The 18,680-nt window shown below is 34.9% G+C and overlaps 1 long non-coding RNA gene across 6 annotated transcripts in view; it reads right to left on the minus strand.

Moving 5' to 3' along the window:
• LOC101718868 (uncharacterized) overlaps positions 1-604 on the minus strand; it is an 87,752-nt gene extending 87,148 nt beyond the window's left edge. For 4 of the 6 annotated variants that reach the window (XR_002393919.2, XR_002393920.2, XR_002393918.2 and 1 more), the window contains exon 1: positions 440-604. This is a non-coding gene — a long non-coding RNA (uncharacterized LOC101718868). The remainder of the gene's footprint in view (positions 1-439) is intronic. The other 2 variants (XR_015442741.1, XR_015442740.1) reach the window with 2 other exon arrangements.
• Between the last annotated feature and the right edge of the window lie 18,076 nt (positions 605-18,680).

Genomic DNA, 18,680 nt, shown 5'->3' on the forward strand with positions numbered 1-18,680 from the left:
AAGGCTTAGATCTTACTCTTGCTCCTTCTTATGATGGGTTTACCTGCACTCATCTACATGCTACAAAGTAGCAGGTCCTCTAAATTTAGTGAGATATTCATGGAAACTTCTTATATCGACAACTCTTCTGGTAGGTACATAGGTTTTTTTTTTATGACAAATGCAAATAGTAAATTACAAGAAATGCTAGTTTGCATCTCCATCTTCATGTATGGACATACTTTAAACATAATATTTCATTGATTGTCTTTGTACTACATGTTGACTCCATAGTTGTGATAGTTAACTGATCCTGTCACCTTGACTAAGAAATGCCCAACCAAATTGGATCAGCATAGTTCTGAGTCTGGCTGAGGGGATTTACCGAAGACAGAAGACCTATCCTAGAGTAGCTTGTTGCTTGAATGCTATAAAAGGGAAATGAAGAAAGAAGGCTCACTTTTGTTTCTTCAGAGGGGCTCCAGTGTTCACCTTCATCTTGGACGTTGTCTCCTGGTTTCCAGCACGGACTCTTCAGCCTTCTATTAAAGATCCTTTTGCCTTCTGATAACAGACTCATGCACAGTACAATGGACTTCACACTTTCCACTGGACTCTTCGAATCTCTAGCACACAAACAGACCTTTTGCACTCTTCCACACATGACTCTGTGGGTGGCCATTGGAAGCCAATCTTGTCAATTCTTTTCTCTTTTTTTTTTGGTACCGGGGATTGAACTCAGGACCTTGTTCTTGCAAGGCAAGTGCAGTGCCACTGAGCTAAATCCTTGGGCCCTAATCTTGTTAATTTTTATAAATTTGTATAAATTGCATTAAGACTGTTTCTTCTTGTTAATTCTTATATATTTGCATAAATTGCATTAAGACTTTCTCTAGTAAACACTGACTGATATAATAGTTAATATAGCATAACCTATCCATGGTAAGACATTTTCTAAACTAAAATGTTCTTTTAAGGTTTTTCATACTCAGAAAATTATTCTTTAATTTGATTTTAATCTTCATTCTGAATTTCAAACTTTCCCCTGTTGCTATTCTTTACATGGAGAACATTGTAGTTTTTCTTTGCTTGAAGCAATACAATGCTGATTGTAACACTTGAATTTTTATTATGACATATTAAAAATGTTATGATCCCTTCTTCTTATTCAGTGCTTCTCATATATTTGTATATAGTAAAAAGCAATAACCCCGAATAATTAACTATAAAATACATAAAGAATTTCAATTTTGCTTGTTTTTGGAGGCATTCCTAATCAAAACAAATTAACTCAATTCTCTAGATTAAAGGCAATCCCAGTCAAAAAAAAATTTGCTCAAATCTTCAGATTAAAAGGATGAAATTAGAATATTTTACTTCACATGGAAGAATTGGATCAATTACCTTTTACAAACACTGTTTTCTCCAAATAGAAAAAACAGCAGCAACACGAGGAACTATTTAGATAAAATAATTCAAAACTTGCAAAATAAAGACAAACTTTCAAAATTTATCAAAGAAGAAAGTTAAATAATAATGAGGAATATATTTTAGAAAAAAGATACTATCTTTCTGAGTTTGATACAGTTTTCCAGTAGAGGGCTCCACAAGACTGAAGGATGCTACATGCCCAGTTTTGACGAGGTTCCTCAAGTGAAGCCATTTTATTTTTATATACAACAGAGAAGATAGTATTTCCAAACTCAGCCAATAGCCTGCATTTTCCACAACCCAACCCAATAGATTAAGATTTAAAAGTGTATACACACACACACACACACACACACACACACACAGAGTAATCCAATATTGATTACATTAGGATTATTACTTTGTTTTTAACACTCACAAAGTATATATAAACTATTCGGCTTCTCTAGGCCCTTGTCTGATGATGAAAAGCAATCTGCTGTCTGAACTGCAGGACATATGTGGACAATAGAAGCTGTTTCCTTGGAAACGACCATGTGAAAGCTCTTGGAACATCTCCTCCCCAGGAGTTAATTTGTTTCAGATGGAGAAGGTGATTACATTGAGAGAGAGAGAAAGGTAGAGGTGGGGGGGAGAAGCTTATAAGTTTTTTCCTATCATCACTGTAAATTTTTTTCAAAATATATAGTAGATGGCAACAGCAAGGGCAAATATTACTGATATTGTTCCCATGAAGATGATAACTCTACAATCATTCTTATTTATATGTAAAAGAAACAGAATATAGGTGAAATAGGAAAATCTTCTAGTGGAACCAAATTTGTCCAAAGTGTGTTGCCTTCCTTTCTCTATTCATTGGCAAATTTCCAATGCTCTGCTTTTCTTAATGCAAATCATTATATAGTGCAGATGTTACCACTTGAAAAGAATTACGTATAAGAGTTAACAAGCTGTCATATAACAAAGGTAGAATTTCTAACCCATTGTTTTAAATTTCTTTCTCAGTTGTAATACAGTGTTAGTCTTGCTAAATGGTCTCTTACACTTGCCTTCTTACCTTCTTTGTCTCTTTTAGCATTGACTGAGAATTGTATTCATGCCTATGGAAACTGCCTCAATTCTGGACATGTGGTAATAGCCCTTCAGTAAGGCTCTGTTAATAGATTTGTCAATTGATGGCATCGCTGACCATGGTTACATTATAGTTTGGGGTAATAGAATTGCATAAAGCAAATCTATTTATATTTAGAATAAAATTAAGACTTGTCCTTGTCATCACTTTTCTGATGAAAAAAGTTAACCCAGACAATAGAAATCTTGACAAAAATTAAGAGGACTCAACTAAGACAAACCACACTAAATCATTTCAGTATGTAAACTTATTAAGAGCAGTGATTGTGTCGATTTAATTTTACAAAGCTTCTTAGCTCAATATAGTCAAATGTAAGGACATACAAACACAAATAAAATATTTGAAATAAAAGTGAAAGCCATGGCTGAGAGTGTAGCTCAGCTGTAAAGAGCTTGCCTAGCATGAGCAGGACCTTGGGCTCAATCTCCAGCATCACAAAAGTAAATAAGTAAATGAATAAATAATAAAATCAAAACCAGATGCTTTAAATTCATGGGGAATGTGATCCTGTTCTTAGAAAATATTATGTTATCGGTTTTCTATAGAAATTTTAAAATGTGAGCTACATATTCTATAACTTTATAAATTCTCAGAAAAAGAGGAATGACTACTTTGGTAAAGCATTTTCCTTGCTATTCAACTGTCATGTAAGATTCTTAAAGAATTCCTATAAAAAAGAAGAAAATATTGATTTTAAGGGATGTTGATCAACAACATACAGAAATTCTCAGTCTCATGTATTCATACATTTGTAAAATAGTCTAAACTCACAGAATATTATATGGATAAATCATTATTCAGTACATTAAAATTTTTTAATCCAAATAGTTATTATTTACAGTATGATTATTAAAGAGGTGTTACACTGTGTTTATAGTAATTATAGAATTTTAAAATATCAGCTGTTTCCATAGAAAAGCTGGTGATCACCGCAAATAAACAAACACTTTGACCTTTATAAGAGAAAAAACAAATGTTGCAGAAAACAAAATTCCATTTGGGGATCTTTCTCAAATATATCAGGTAAGCTACCATAAACATGTACTAAGGAATCAACCAACCAAGAGTAACATTTAGATACATATAAGTAAACAAAATACCTATACTATTTAATAGCTTGTGGGTTTCTTTCAAATTAAAAAATAAAATCTCCCTGTCTATGGATGGAATTATGAAACACTTTTGCAAGAATAAAAATCATAATTCTAAGCAGTTCATTTTCTGAAAAAGCATTCTGTGTCATAGGCCTAACAAAGCAGTTTTCTTTCTTCTAGAACATTCTTTTAAAAGACATGCAATTTCTGGTGTAAGATTTGGTTAGAAAGAAGTAACACTGTCTTACATAATAACACCAGCATGAAAGCCAAAATAAGAAAAAATAGTCTACCAAAATATTACTGGAAAATGTTTCTTTTTCTTCTTCTAGATCTAACCTGTGTTTTCTCTGAAAATTAAACTCATTGAAGTTTTTATCCAAAGTAAGAAGAACCTGGAACCTACAGTGGACCCTTGACTTACAAACTCAGTTGATTCATGAAGGCTGGTTGTAATTCAAGTTGGTCAATTGAAGTCTGAGGCTTCTATACACAGCCTTCAAGTTCTCTCTTCTGTATTATTTCAGGAAAATAAGGTTTAAGATTGCCAAAGATTAAAACAAGACCTATATCTCTCACCATTCACTAAACTAAAATTGAAATGAATCAAAGATCTAAACATTAAAAAAGAAACACTAAACCAGCTGGAAGATAAGTTAGGTAGAACTCTTGAAGACATTGGAGTAGGAAAAGATTTCATGAACAAAGTCTCAGTGCACATGAACTAGCACAAAGAATCAACAACTGGGATCTCATTTTATTAAAAAGCTTCTACACAGCAAGAGAAACCACCAACAGAGTGAAGAGAATACCCACAATGTGGGAAAAAGTTTTCACCAGCTGTTCCTCAGACAAAGGTCTACTATATATAAACAATTTTAAAAAATCAGACCTCCCAAATTTAAAGACTCAATCCAAAAATGAGCATCTGAAATGAAGAGATATTTCTCAGACAAAGTAGAAGCAGCAAATAAACATAAGAAAAAATGTTTAACATCACTGGTCATTCCAGAGATGCAAATGAAAACAACACTGAGATTCTACCTCACCCCAGAAAGAATGGCTCCTATCATGAAGTTAACTAATAACAAATGCTGGCAGGGCTGTGGGGAAAGAGGAACCCTACTCCACTGCTGGTGGGAATGTAGACTGGTGAAACCACTGTGGAAGTTAGTATGGAGATACCTCAAAGAACTAGGATTAGAGGTCCCATTTGACCCAGCTATTCCCCTTCTGGTTATCTTCCCAAAAGAATTAAAAGAATCATGCCACAGTGATATACGCTCACCCATGTTTATAGAGATACATTTTGTAATAGCTAAAACTTGGAAGCAGCTCAATTGCCCATCAACTGGAGACTGGATAAAGAAGATGTGGAGTTTTTTTTTTATATATAAAATGGAGCACTATTTAGCTATGAAGAATGACCAACTAGAGACATTATAGCTAAAAGGATACACATTGAGTCTAAGTGAAATAAATAGGACACATGTGTAAATACAGAATAGTTTCTTTGGTGTGAGAAACTGAAAGTGTAAATAAGAACCAAAATGTTTAACAGATAATGTGAAACAGGAAGAAAAAGGACAAAGGAGAAGGGGAAGTGGGAGGGGCAGGAGAAAGGAAAGAAGGGAACGGAATATGAGAAAATGAAAAAATGGAAACAGAATCTGTAAATAGGGAGGAGAGGAGGGGCTGAAGGGAGGGTGGGGAAAGGGAAAAAAAAAATAAGAACCAAGATACATTAATGTAAAGGTACAAATTCCCAATGATGAATGTCATCATATTGTATACCTAAAATGTACCAATAAAATTAATGAATTAAAAAAAAAAAGAATTGGATGAAACAAGCAAAAAGCAGTGGCCAAGTTTATTCCAAAAAGTAAGAGAGTGGGAGAGAAACTGGCTCTGGAGAGCAAATTTGGGCTGAATAAAGAGAAAAAGAGGTTAAGAGCAAAGATAAAAGCGCATGCTGCATCTGAGAAAGACAGCATGGGCCATTGTAGGAAGTTATGTTAGCAAAGTCTTCATGGCGTCCATATGTCCTTTTATGCTGTCTAAACCTTGAGGAAACACATGAGAACTTCTAGATATGGGTCCTGAGAGGCAGTGTTTGGATTCCACACCTCAGGATGAGGTCAGGTTTAGGCTGTCCTATTGAAAACCTGCTCAAGTTCTCACAAAAAGTCCACATGCAGGGCTTTGGGAACTGTTCTGTGCATGTGTGTAGGATCTTGTAATTAACAGGTCATGCCTAACTCTCCAGTCAGCTTTTGCCATGCCCTAATCTATCTTACTAAGACCTAGAAAGATTCCTTGCACATAGGTGAGAGACACAGATTTGTTAAGTAAATTAATAAATCTGTAGCTAGCGTTTTTATCTATATACAAGAAAAACAGACTCTAAATTCTACATAATTATTGTGCATAGGTTCTTTCTTTTAAAAAATGCTATCTAGCAAGAAACTTAGTTTAATTGCTTAGGTTCATTTACAAATGGTTTGTATGGAGTGCACAATAAAAACTTAACTATAACCTATGTGTAAATTCTGTCTTAAAATATAAGGATTACATGACTTCTTTTCTTTAATTTCTTTTCAAATGGCTGAGGAGTAAGTTTGATTAGATGTCCTCTGGCCTAAAACATTTGGTTTTGAGCTCCCATTTGTATAAGAATTTATCTAAACTGGGTGTGATGGTGCACACCTGAAATCCCAGCCCTTGGGGGTCTGAGGTAAGGGGATCATGAGTTTGAGGTTCGCTTCGGTTACATAGTGAAATTATCTCAAAAAAAATTGTATCTCTATTTCTCTAGAAATAGAGAATTTTCTTCTGTTAATTCTCAGTTTCCTCTTGTTCTTTTTTAGTTTTTTATTCATGTCCTAAATGTCGAGCTTTGCTAAGATTCTCTAGATCCTCCCTTTGATCTTTTCACACATCTTTAAATATAACCCAAATGCAAATTCTTTCCTAAAATGTTCATCAGTATCTTTGATTTGTCACAAGTATCTTGTCTTGAAAAGGTCAGAAAGCTGTCTCCTTCTTTAATCATGCTTCTTTTCTTATCATTTATTTCCTCAGTAATCCAAGGTTGAATGCTTATGACATCTTATCCAGTTCCACAAAATTCCCAAATAGATTCACTTACAAAAAAGAAAGTTCAATAATTTCTTCCTCTACTTCAGTTATATTTTTTTCCTTCATTTTAATTATCAATTTTCTCATTTACTGTTACATAGTCTATCCATATTATAGGTTTTTCTCTCTCTATTCATCCCACTTATTCCTCTCTGTAAAACTTCCTATTTTTTTACTCAGTTCAAGTACTTAATTTAACTAAATTAAATATAAATCATAAGTTTGACTTTCTAGACCTTCTGTGTTAAAACTCAATATACTGTTTTGAATTTTGATCTCTACACAATTGCCACACAAAATATAGTCGAGAAAATCCAAATATTTGCTTTCCCTCAAACAGTCCATCAAATTTCATAGCTTCTTTAATTTGTCCAGGAAAACACTTTCATTTCCCTTCTTTTCCTTAAGTCCACTTATCTGAAATTTTCTTGTCTTTCATCACTCTCCTTATATTAGTTAATTATGGGTGTGACAAATTACTCCAAAATTTAGCAGCTTAAAACTAATAATATTCATTAGCTGGAATTTATTTTCATCAGGACTTTAGGCATATCTAAGTCAGATGCCTCTGTTTAAAGACTGGGGCCTATGACAAAGTGTAATCAGAGGCTATGTTTATGTCAAGGGCAGGCTAGAGGAAAGCTTCTGCAGTCATTCACGCAGTTGTAGGCAAGATTCAGGCCACAGTGAACCACTCTACTGAGAGCCTGAGGTGCTCTCTGGCTGTTGACTGGAGGTCACTCAACTCCTTGTCACAACATAAGGCAACTTATGACAACAAACCAAGCAAATGAACCCTTAAGAGAGGTCAAGTCTGTAATGTGTATTAAAAGATGGCATCCAATCACATTTACAATATCCTATCCATTGCTGAAAGTCACATGAGAGCAGAAGATTCCTGAAAGATGTAAACACTGTGAAGCTGGGATCACTGGTCATCATCTTAGGTACTGTCTGCTAACCACACTCCTCAGTTGCCATTTCTTTTTTGTCCCCCTCAGGAAATAAAAACCTTTTTGATCTCTTAATTCTACACTAGTTGGTTATCTCCCTTCTACATTAATAATTTTTATTTTTTTTATTTGAGTACTACTATACATACTAGCTGCTGACTAAGGTATATTTAATTTTCAATATATTTCTATCAATAGATAAAATATTTTCCATATCAAAAATTTGACTAAATATTGCTGAATGGTTTGTAACTGTCAGAATCCCTCCTAATAGGGGAGACAAACACCTCAAATATCACAAATACTCTAACCAGTGAAACCAACATAAACTATCAAAATTCCCAGGGCAAGAATAGTTGTAAAATGATCCTACTCATTTTCACTTCCTGGACTCAAGGCATGCCACTGCAGAGCTTAACAATGCAGACATTATTAACAAGTTCTACTCCAAGGAAATATTCTTGAGATCAAGAAATAGCTCTGATATTTCATCTGTATTTACATCACTTTCTACAAAAAGCACCTAAGAATGGATAATTGGTACCTGGTCTTGTGCCAGGTATGTTAAAGGGTTTCTTTCTTCTGCCAAGTGAGTACTGAGGAGTGTAGTGAGTACCCCCCCATCTCAGATGGCTCCCAGTGATCCAGACTTCCTGGCATTCACATTTTTGTGCAATTTTCTTCCTTTAAGCAACTCTCAACTAATGGACAGATATAAACCTTGCTGAAAATTTTATTCAAAACTCACATGAAAGATTGGCAGTTTTACAAATGCATTATCCGTTTTGAGTTATACTCGATTAGCAACATGTTTTATCTATTCACAAAGAATCTAATACTGGCCAATCACACATAAATGCTATTATAAACAAGTTTAAAATGACAGTGATTATTTTTTCTCAATTTATTTCCTTTAAAAATCATAAAACAACTAAGTAATTATATAATTGAATTATGAACATATATTATTTCTATAAGCTTTACTATTAGCATCAAAGGATAGCATCATTGTGCTTGATATAAATTATTGGTAATTTTTCCCAAAGATTTTGTTGATTATCAGTCCAATGCAATTGTTATAGATGTTGCAGAAACATTTAAAGAACATTGTCTCACATGCTATACAGGAGAACTATCTTAAATTGAATGTACCATCTGCTGCTGTTTAAGTGGAATAATAGTTTAAGAATCTCAAAGAGAATATATGAACTTCAAAAAAAATTTTCTACAAATATAAGAGCTGTAAAATTTGATTCCAAAGGAAAAAAGGGAGAAAACCACAAAATCCTTGAATTTCCTCTGAGACTGAGTTAGAATCCAGCTCTTCCTGGACTCAATTCCTTTTAACATTTTGCATCAAATCTTTAGTTGATCTGGTTTCCCAAAAGATATAAGTTTTGCTTTTATAATTCATTCCCAGTTGGCCTGGAATAAGATAATTTACCTCCACATTCCTGGCAAGAAACATTTTTGCTGGAAGAAAAGTTCACCTCTTAACTGAATGTTTGGCTTAAGATCAGGAAAAAATAAGATCTGATTTCTTTTACACTTGATTTCCTTTCTCATGTGAGCCTTACAAAGAATTGTCTTTAGCCTTTACTCTGTCAGCTGGAATATAATAAATTATGCTAGTTCCTGTTGATCTATCACTATAAGAATTCTTAGACATATTCCACAAATAATATATCTTTCAGTTCATTGAAATCTAACAGTTTGATAATTAATTCATTCAAACAAAGAGTGTGAATTACACCGTCTTCATTTCTTAAGAAGAGGCCTGATGTACCAACTCCCTTTAAACTGGTATTTGGTTTTCCAGGCTTCTAAATAGTGCCAATGTTCTTTGCAGTGCTGCTGACTCTTCAGTTTCAGCATCCTCTTTTTTTTTTTTTTCAGTATCCACTTTTTGCCTTTTATTCTTGAGACATTTCTTTTTCCAATTTTTAAACTGCTATTGCTTTGTTTATACAATTTAACAGTCTTTTGCCAACTTTCCTTCCCTTCTTCCTCGCACTTCTCAATGCCTAGTCAAGAGAAAATATGGAAGGAGGGGAAGAAAGATCTAGATTCTAAAGCACATTTGCATAAAGAGAATGGTTGTATTTAAGCCAGTTTAGTATTGACCTTTTGCTTTGTCAGTGTTTAAATAAGATAAGTGAACTCTCCAAGTAAATAAATAATAGTAACATATAAAATGGGCAAGATGATCATATCATTTTAATCTTATGGTGAAATGAGCAAAAGACGCTAAGGAGAATGATGCTCAATAAAATTTACCAATTATTGAAATGATAGAAGTGTTGTTTTGTTTGACAATGTAGAATACAAAAGTTTATATATTTATGGATGGGAATTCTTCTTCTTCTGAGAGAGAGAGAGAGAGAGAGAGAAGAGAGAGAGAACATTACCGTCGACTAATATTATGCACCCACTATGGTAGCTAGAACAACGTCTTGAACACTGCAATCTCTCAGATACTAATTTAATTGGTTTGAAATAAATTATTTTTCAGTAGAAAAGTATACAGCAGAAGCTCTTAGAGATTCAGTAGTAACAAAGTTCTGTAATGGTTTCTACAAAATGTATGGAGGGAGAAAAAATTAATGCTGAGATGTAGTGGTAGGTTAAGTTCAGGAAAAAAATTATACTGTTTATTTTAATTTTTTTTCCTTAAAATCTTTTATTGGTACATTTTAGGTTACAATATATTTACATTTATCATTGGGAACATATGCCTTTACATGATGTATCTTGGTTCGTATTTTTTCCCCATTCCTAGCCCTCCCTTTACCTCCTCCACCCTTCCCTATTTATAAAGGCTGTGTTTCCTTTTTTTCCATTTCTTATAATTTTTCCTTTCCCTTCTTTCCTTTCCCCTACCACTCCCACTTCCCCTACCCCTTTGGACCTTTTCTGCCTATTTTGCATTATCAATTATTCATTTTAATCACTGGTATATTTTAAGTATACAATATAATGTCACTCATCATTGGAAATTTACACCTTCATATAATCTCTTGGTTCTTATTTTTCCCCATTGCCCTGCCTTGCTTTCAAACCCTCCATTCCTCCCTATTTAGAAATACTTCATTTCCATTTTTTTTTCTCATAGTAATTCTTTTCCCTTCTTTCCTTTCCCCTACCCCTCCCAATTCAGCTTCCCCTTTGCCCCTTTCCTTCCTATTTCACATTACCTATTATGCCTTTTAGTCCTTATTTACACTTTCAGTTTCTCACACTAGAGAAACTATTTAGTATTCGCATGTGTGTCCTATTTATTTTACTTAAGAGTATCTTCTCAGTGTGCTTCCATTTAGCTATAAATGTCTCTAATTTCTCATTTTTTACAGCTGAGTAGTACTCCATTTTACATAAAAACCACATTTTCTTTATCCAGTCTCCAGTTGAGGGGCATTTGGGCTGTTTCCAAGTTTTAGCTATTACTAATTGTGCTGCTATGAGCATGAGTGAACATATATCACTATGATATGATTCTTTTAACTCTTTGGGAAAGATACCCAGCAGGGGAAGAGCTGGGTCAAATGGGACTTCCAGTCCTAATTCTTTGAGGTATCTCCATACTGATTTCCACAGTGCTTGCACCAGTCTACACTCCCACAAGCACTGGATCAGGGTTCCTCTTTCCCCACAGCCCCACCAGCATTTGTTGTTGGTTGATTTCATGATAGCAGCCACTCTTTCTGGAGTGAGGTGGAATCTCAGCATTGTTTTCATTTGCATCTTTTGAATGACCAGTGATTTAGAACATTTTTTCATGTATTTATTTGCTGCTTCTACTTCTTTGTCTGAGAAATGTCTCTTCATTAAAGACACTCATTTTCAGATTGGGTCTTTAAATTTGGGAGGTCTGATCTTTTTAAGTTCTTTATAGATTCGGGACAGTAGGCCTTTGACTAAGGAACAGCAGGTGAAGATTTTTTTTCCCACACTGTGGGTTGTCTCTTCACACTGCTGGTGGTTTCTCTTACTGTGCAGAAGCTTTTTAATAAGAAGAGATCCCACTTGTTGATTGTTTGTGCTAGTTCATGGGCAACTGAGGTTATGTTCATAAAATATTTTCCTACACCAGTGTCTTCAAGAGCTCTACCTAACCTCTGTTCCAGCTGATTCAGCGTTTCTATTTTAATATTTAGATCTTTAATGCATTTTAATTTTAGTTTAGTGCATGGTGAAAGATACGGGCCTAGTTTTAATCTTTGACAAGTTGAAAGCCAATTTTTCGAGCACCATTTATTAAAGAGGCTCTCTTTCCTCCATTGAGGGTGTTTGGCTCCTTTATCAAACATGAGATGGCTGAGTGAATCTGCAGTTGTTCTAGCATCATCTATTCTGTTCTACTGGTCCTCAGATCTGTTTCTTTGCCAGTACCATGCTGTTTTTATCACAGTAGCTTTGTAGTATAGTTGCAAGTTGGGGACTGTGATACCCCCTGCAATGTCTCTGTTACCTAGAATTGGTTTTCCTATTCTGGGTCTCTTCTTGTTCCAAATGAATTTTTGGATTGTTTTCTCAAGGTCCTTGAAGTATGCTGCTGGGATTTCAATCAGGATTGCATTGAATCTATATAGCAGTTTTGGAAGTATGGCCATTTTCACTATGTTGATCCTTCCTAGCAAGAAGCAGAAGATGTCTTTCCATTTTCTGATATCATCTTTAATCTCTCTTTTCAGAGTGCTATAGTTTTCAGGGAAAAGGTCTTTGATTTTTTTCATTACGTTGTTTCCTAGATATTTCAGTTTTTAGGATACTATTGTGAAAGGAATTGTTTGCCCTATTTCTCTCTTAATGTGCCTGTTGTTGTAGAGGAAAATTATTCATTTTTTTGTGTTGACCTTGTATCCAGCTACTCAACTGAATTTGGTTATTAAGTCTAGAAGACTTTTGGTGGAGTTCTTGGGGTCTACTACATAGAGTATTATGTCATCTGCAAATAATGACAATTTGACTTCTTCATTTCCTATCTTTATTCCTTTTATTTCTTTCTCTTCTCTAATTGTCATGGCTAATGTTTCCAGAACTATATTGAACAAGAATGGTGATAGTGGACATCCTTGTCTTGTTCCTGATTTTAGTGTGAAAGATTTCAGCTTTTTACCATTTAGTATGTTATTGGCTGTTGGTTTTTCATAGATGGCTTCTATCAGTTTGAGGTAGAGACCATCTATCCCAATTTTTTGTAGGGTTTTTATCATAAATGCATGTTGGATTTTGTCAAATGCTTTTTCTGTGTCTATGGAGATAATCATATGGTTTTTGTCCTTGGCTCTATTGATATAGTGTATTACATTAATTGATTTTCCTATATTAAACCATCCCTGCATCCCTGGGATGAATCCCACTTGATCAGGGTGTATGATCTTCTTGATGATCTTCTGCATTCTGTTTGCCAGTATCTTATTAAAGATTTTTGCATCTATGTTCATTAGTGAGATTGGCCTATAGCTCTCCTTTTCGGTTGGGTCTTTCTCTGCTTTGGGGATCAAGGTGAAGCTTGCTTCCAGGAATGAATTAGGGAGTATTGCTTCCCTTTCAATTTCATTCAAGAGTTTAAACAGTAGTGGCAGTAGTTTCTCTCTAAATGTCTTGGAGAATTCAGCAGTGAAGCCATCAGGAGCTAGGCTTTTCTTCATTGATAAGTTTTTAGTTATGTTTTCAATTTCATTGATTGATATTGGGTTGTTTAGAATTTTTAGGTCTTTGATCAACTTTGGTAATTCATATGTATCTAGGAATCTGTCCATTTCTTCTGTGTTTACCATCTTATTGGCATATAAATTCTGGAAGTAGGTATTGATGATCCTCTGGATTTCTGCTGGGTCTGTTGTAATTTCATCATTTTCATTCCTAATTACATTGATTTGGGCCTTTTCTTTCCTTTTTCTGATAAAGTTGGCTAAGGGTTTGTCAATTTTGTTGATTCTTTTGAAGAACCAACTCTTGGCTTCATTGATTTTTTTGTATCATTTTTTTGTATCTCTTAGTCTCCTTTGCATTAATTTCTGCTCTGATCATTATAATTTCCTCCCTTGCATGAGCTTTGGATTTGTCCTGCTCTTCTTTTTCTAGAAGGTTGAGGTTCAGTATCAGGTTCTTTAATTCGGCTTGGTCTCTTTTCCCAATATGCATATTCACTGCTATGAATTTCCCTCATAAGACTGCTTTCATTGTGTCCCATAGATTCCAATATATTGTATTGTCATTGTCATTTAATTGAAAGAACTGTCTCATTTCTTCTTTAATTTCTTCTGTGACCCATTGATTATTCAGTTGTGTGTTGTTCAATTACCATATATTTATGAAATTTTTCCAGTTTCTTTTGCTATGGATCTCCAATTTCATCGCACTATGGTCTGATAATATACAGGGGATAACTTCATTTCCTTTGCACTTACTTAAACATGTTCTATGTGTGAGTATGTGGTCTATTTCAGAGAACGACTCATGTACAGCTGAGAAGAATGTGTATTCTGATTTTGTGGGGTGGAAGACTCTGTAAACATCTGTTAAGTTCATTTGTTCAAGAGTTTGATTGAGTTCTAGTATTTCATTATTTATTTTTAGTCTAGTTGATCTATCTATTTGTGACAGTGGGGTATTGAGGTCCCACACTACTATTGTATTAGTGCATATATGACTTTTCATGTCCATTAGTATTTTTTTATATAGCTGGGTGCACTAGTGTTTGGTGCATAGATATTTATGATTATCATTTCTTCCTGTTGGTTTGTTCCCTTTAAAAGAATGTAGTGTGCTTCTTTTTCTCTCTTAATCAGTGTTGGTTTGAAATCCACTTGATCTGCAAAGAGGATAGCTACTCCTGCTTTTTTTCAGGTTCCCGTTGCATTGAGTATTGTTTTCCACCCTTTAACTTTCAGTCTATGAGTTTCCTTTTGAATTAAGTGTGTTGAACCTTTTAACATCCATCCTCAACTTTAAGAAAAGGGACATGACTTGGGTGAGAGTGGTTGCACCAGAGAACTTCAGCAGTACAACAGCTAGCCTAGAATTGATTTTTTTTGTAAATTTGAGAATTATGTGAACATGATTTCAAACCGTAATTCATGCTGTAAATCAGACTCCAGCAATTTTTGTTGTATGATTTTTTTTTTTTTTGGTACTGGGGATTGAACTTGGGTCTTTGCGCTTGCGCAGTAGGCGGTGAAACCACTGAGCTAAATCCCTGGCCCCTGTAATGATTTTTTTTGTAAGTGTAATTGTCCTTGTACAAAATGCTCATATTTAATTATGAACTGCTCTAAAATCACTATCAAAGATACAAGAAATGTTTGGCTTGTGTGATGAAACAGATATATAGGCCTTTCAAGTCATGTTGTGTTTGGACTTGGAGTTGGGACAGGGAGAGCAGCAGCCATGTCAGCTATATGCTGAAACATCCACATGATGATGGAGAATAATTTGAAAACCTTACAAAGCTGAACATTCAAGGAGTTATGGAAAATTGCCTTCATGTTCTTGGCAGAGGATTGACATGGTTGGTAAAGACATTCACTTCACTTCACTGTTTTCAGAATGTTGTCTCCATGTTGCCACAAGTATTGCAGCTAATACAGCATATTCATATGAAGAGCAATCTTGGGGCTAAAATGCCTTCATTCATTGAATGTCTTCATCTCTTTTACAAGACCTTACATTTAATTACTAATTGATAAGCAGCAGCTTCCTATATAAAGTAGGAGACTGTCACATTTTTGCTATCATGATTGGCTTGACCTACTTCTGCTCCTAGTAAGATATTCTGAATTCCATTTTATCAATAAAGCTTGATTTAACAAACAAGAAAAAAAATTGTCTATTAGACCTTGCTGGGAACCTGAACCAGAAAAATAACATTAGGGAAAATGTAATAAAATCTGAATAAAGTTTAGAATTTAGTTATTAATAATGTATCAATATTAACTAACTAGATATAACAAATGTGCCATTTGGTAATGTAAGATGTTAATAAGGGTGGACAATAGGTGTAGAGCACATAGTTATTCTTTACAACATTTAAAGCTAAATTATCTAAAATAAAATTCTATTTTTAACCAAATTTTCTATAGTGGAAATATTCCCCCAAACAACAAAGACTCTAGTCCTTATTCATGCCAAAATGGTTTAAATTTAATATTTTTTATTTCTCTTTCCTTAGTCTCTCAAATCATAAATGGTGTTAGTAATACTCTACCATACCACTTAAAGATTCCTAAATTTATATCCTAGAACACAGACTACTGCAATTCTTTATCTCACTTTAAATTCTTTCACACTTTCCCTATTTATTCTTCTTTCCAACCATGTCTCAGAATATTTGTTAATTTCCATATTTCTTAACTATAAATTGTACAATAGTGTCTTACAATAATTGAGCAGTACAGAATATTTGGTTTTATACCTAACAATGATTATACATGTATCAGTATTTAGAGGGAAATATTTTGTATCACAACAAGCTTCCAGCAAAACATTCATTACAAAATAACTCAAAAGAGAATTTTTTGTTGACTGGGAAAAATTTCCCCTAAATAATATAGCTATTATAGGGCTATAGACATATCACACTAGTAGGGTACTTGTCTTGCATGAATACAGCCCTGCTACAATCCATAATAGTGAAGAGCAGCCAGGACTGACTGAGCCCAGCTCTGTCTGGCTGGCTATACCTACTTGTGACCAAGAGCTGGTAAGGACCCCCTGAACATGCCCATCAGCTGCCCATGGAGCCGCTGGGAGCCTGAAACAACAGAGTCCCCCCAATGCCTCTGGCCTCTTGGCTGTGCAGCTACCTGGTTCCACACTACAGAGGCACAGGGGGACATAAAGGCCATTGTCCTGAGCTGCAGAAGTGAACAAGAGAGAGAGGGTCTCTCTCAGGCTCCCTGATGATAACTGAAACCCACTGGAAAAGTGAAGAGAATCTCTGCAATAAAGGCACACCAGACCACTGTACTTGGTAAGTTAGAGGGATCATCACCTCCCATCAGAACCTGGACTACGTTCAGGGGAAAGGCAGCTGGAATCTGCAATAGAACCTTGGACATTTCAACCCTGCAGGATGACAGGTAGCTCAATTTGGGACTTGCAGCCAGTAATCTGCCTGAATTTCAAGGGTCTGTGACTGGCTTACTGAGACTTATTGACTTATAACTGCACACTGCTGCCCACATTGTCTATTGTGACAGAAGAGATGTACCCTGAAGGAGTCCCTTCATTTTTATCTTTTATTTTCAAAATTATCACTATATTTTTTGCTCTTAGTTTTAATTTTTTTCCTTCTTTTTCTACACTTTTAAATTTCTATTTTTCTCTTTTTTCTATCTTTTTTCTTTTTTTCTCTCTCTCCCTTACTCCCTTGATGTCCCACATTGTTTTTCATCTCCCTCTGTGTTCCTCTTCTGCCCCTAATTCATATTTCTTCTTTATTTTTCTTTTTTTCTCTTTCCTTCTCTCACCTGTGTCCACTGGCCTCACTGTTAACATTCCCCTATCCTTCTACTTACCCATCTCTCCCTCCCCAACTCCTTCTAACTCCCTATTCTGAAGGGTAAATTTGCTATATTGAAGAGTTTATTCACTTTAAACATATGGTGGGTTGGTCCTTGATTTTGATTTAATTCACACTGTTCAAGGTGATAGATTAATAACTACCACAAATTGTCATTTTTAAGAGGTACTTGATGCTATTGTGTTGCTAATTGTATCACTTAGGCTAAGGTGTTGTGATTGATCTAATCAGTTGTCCTTCCTGGTATAATGAAAATGAGACAGCATCCCATTAGAGACTCAAAACCTAAAGACCAGCTATATCTGGAAGATACGTCTGAGAAGAAATCATTCCATAAGTGTTCTAAATACATCAACAAAGATACTTACAATAAGCAACTTCAAAGTATCAAACCAGGAACTAAATCATGGACAGTACCAAAAACAAAAATGAGAAGACATTTAAGTAAGGCACGATCTCAGACTTCCACCTCACCAAGAGTAAATTCTGGGGGAAACGAGGTGGAAAAGTCTGATAATCAACCACCTGGACACCCTGAACTGATAGCACAGAAAGTAACAAAACAGATGAATGAGGCTTTAGAAAAATTCAAAACAGAAATAATCTCCCTGATAACTACAGAGATGGTGAGCACAGTGAAAGACATGATTAAAGACTCTAGAACAGAGAAGATAGAAAAACAGATGAGCTCAGAAATACGCTGGAAGCCATGAATGCCCAGCATAGGAAAGAAATGGAAACCATGAAACAGATTCAAACAGATATTCAGGAGACTAAAAACTCCATTGAAAGCATGCAGAGCAGATTAAGGCATTGTGAAGACAGAATATCAGATATAGAAGACAGGATTGTGATTAAGGACCATGAAAACAGATTTCTTAAAAATAGTAAGGGACCATGAGAAATCAATCCAGCAGCTGCTAGATGATGCAAAGAAGAATAAGATAAGACTGATAGGAGTCCACGTAAAAACAGGAGAAAGTACAATTGACATTAAAAAAAACTATTTACATAAGTAATAGTAGCAAACTTCCCAGACAGAGGTGGAGAATTGGACATACAGATAAAGTGAGACATATAGAACTGCAACTAGCCATGATCAAAAAAAAATCTACACCTAGACATATAATAGTCAAGATCCTAGAAACCCAACACATTTCTAAAATCCTACAAAATCCTACAGGCAGTTAGACAAAAGAAACAAATCAACTACAAAGGAAAGCCCATCAGAATCATGCCAGACTTCACAACACAAACCCTCAAATAAACAAGAGACTGGAGTGAAGTATTTCAAACCCTAAAAGAAAATAACTTCCAACCTAGACTGTTGTATCCTGCAAAATTATCTTCCAAAATTGATGGGGAAATTAGAAACTTCCACAACAAAGAACACCTGAGGAATTTCATGAACACCAAACCAGCACTAC

This window comes from Heterocephalus glaber, unplaced genomic scaffold (genome assembly GCF_053883595.1).
Source record: "Heterocephalus glaber isolate CG9 unplaced genomic scaffold, H.glaber_assembly_v1.0 deba00001553, whole genome shotgun sequence".
NCBI lineage: Eukaryota > Metazoa > Chordata > Mammalia > Rodentia > Bathyergidae > Heterocephalus > Heterocephalus glaber.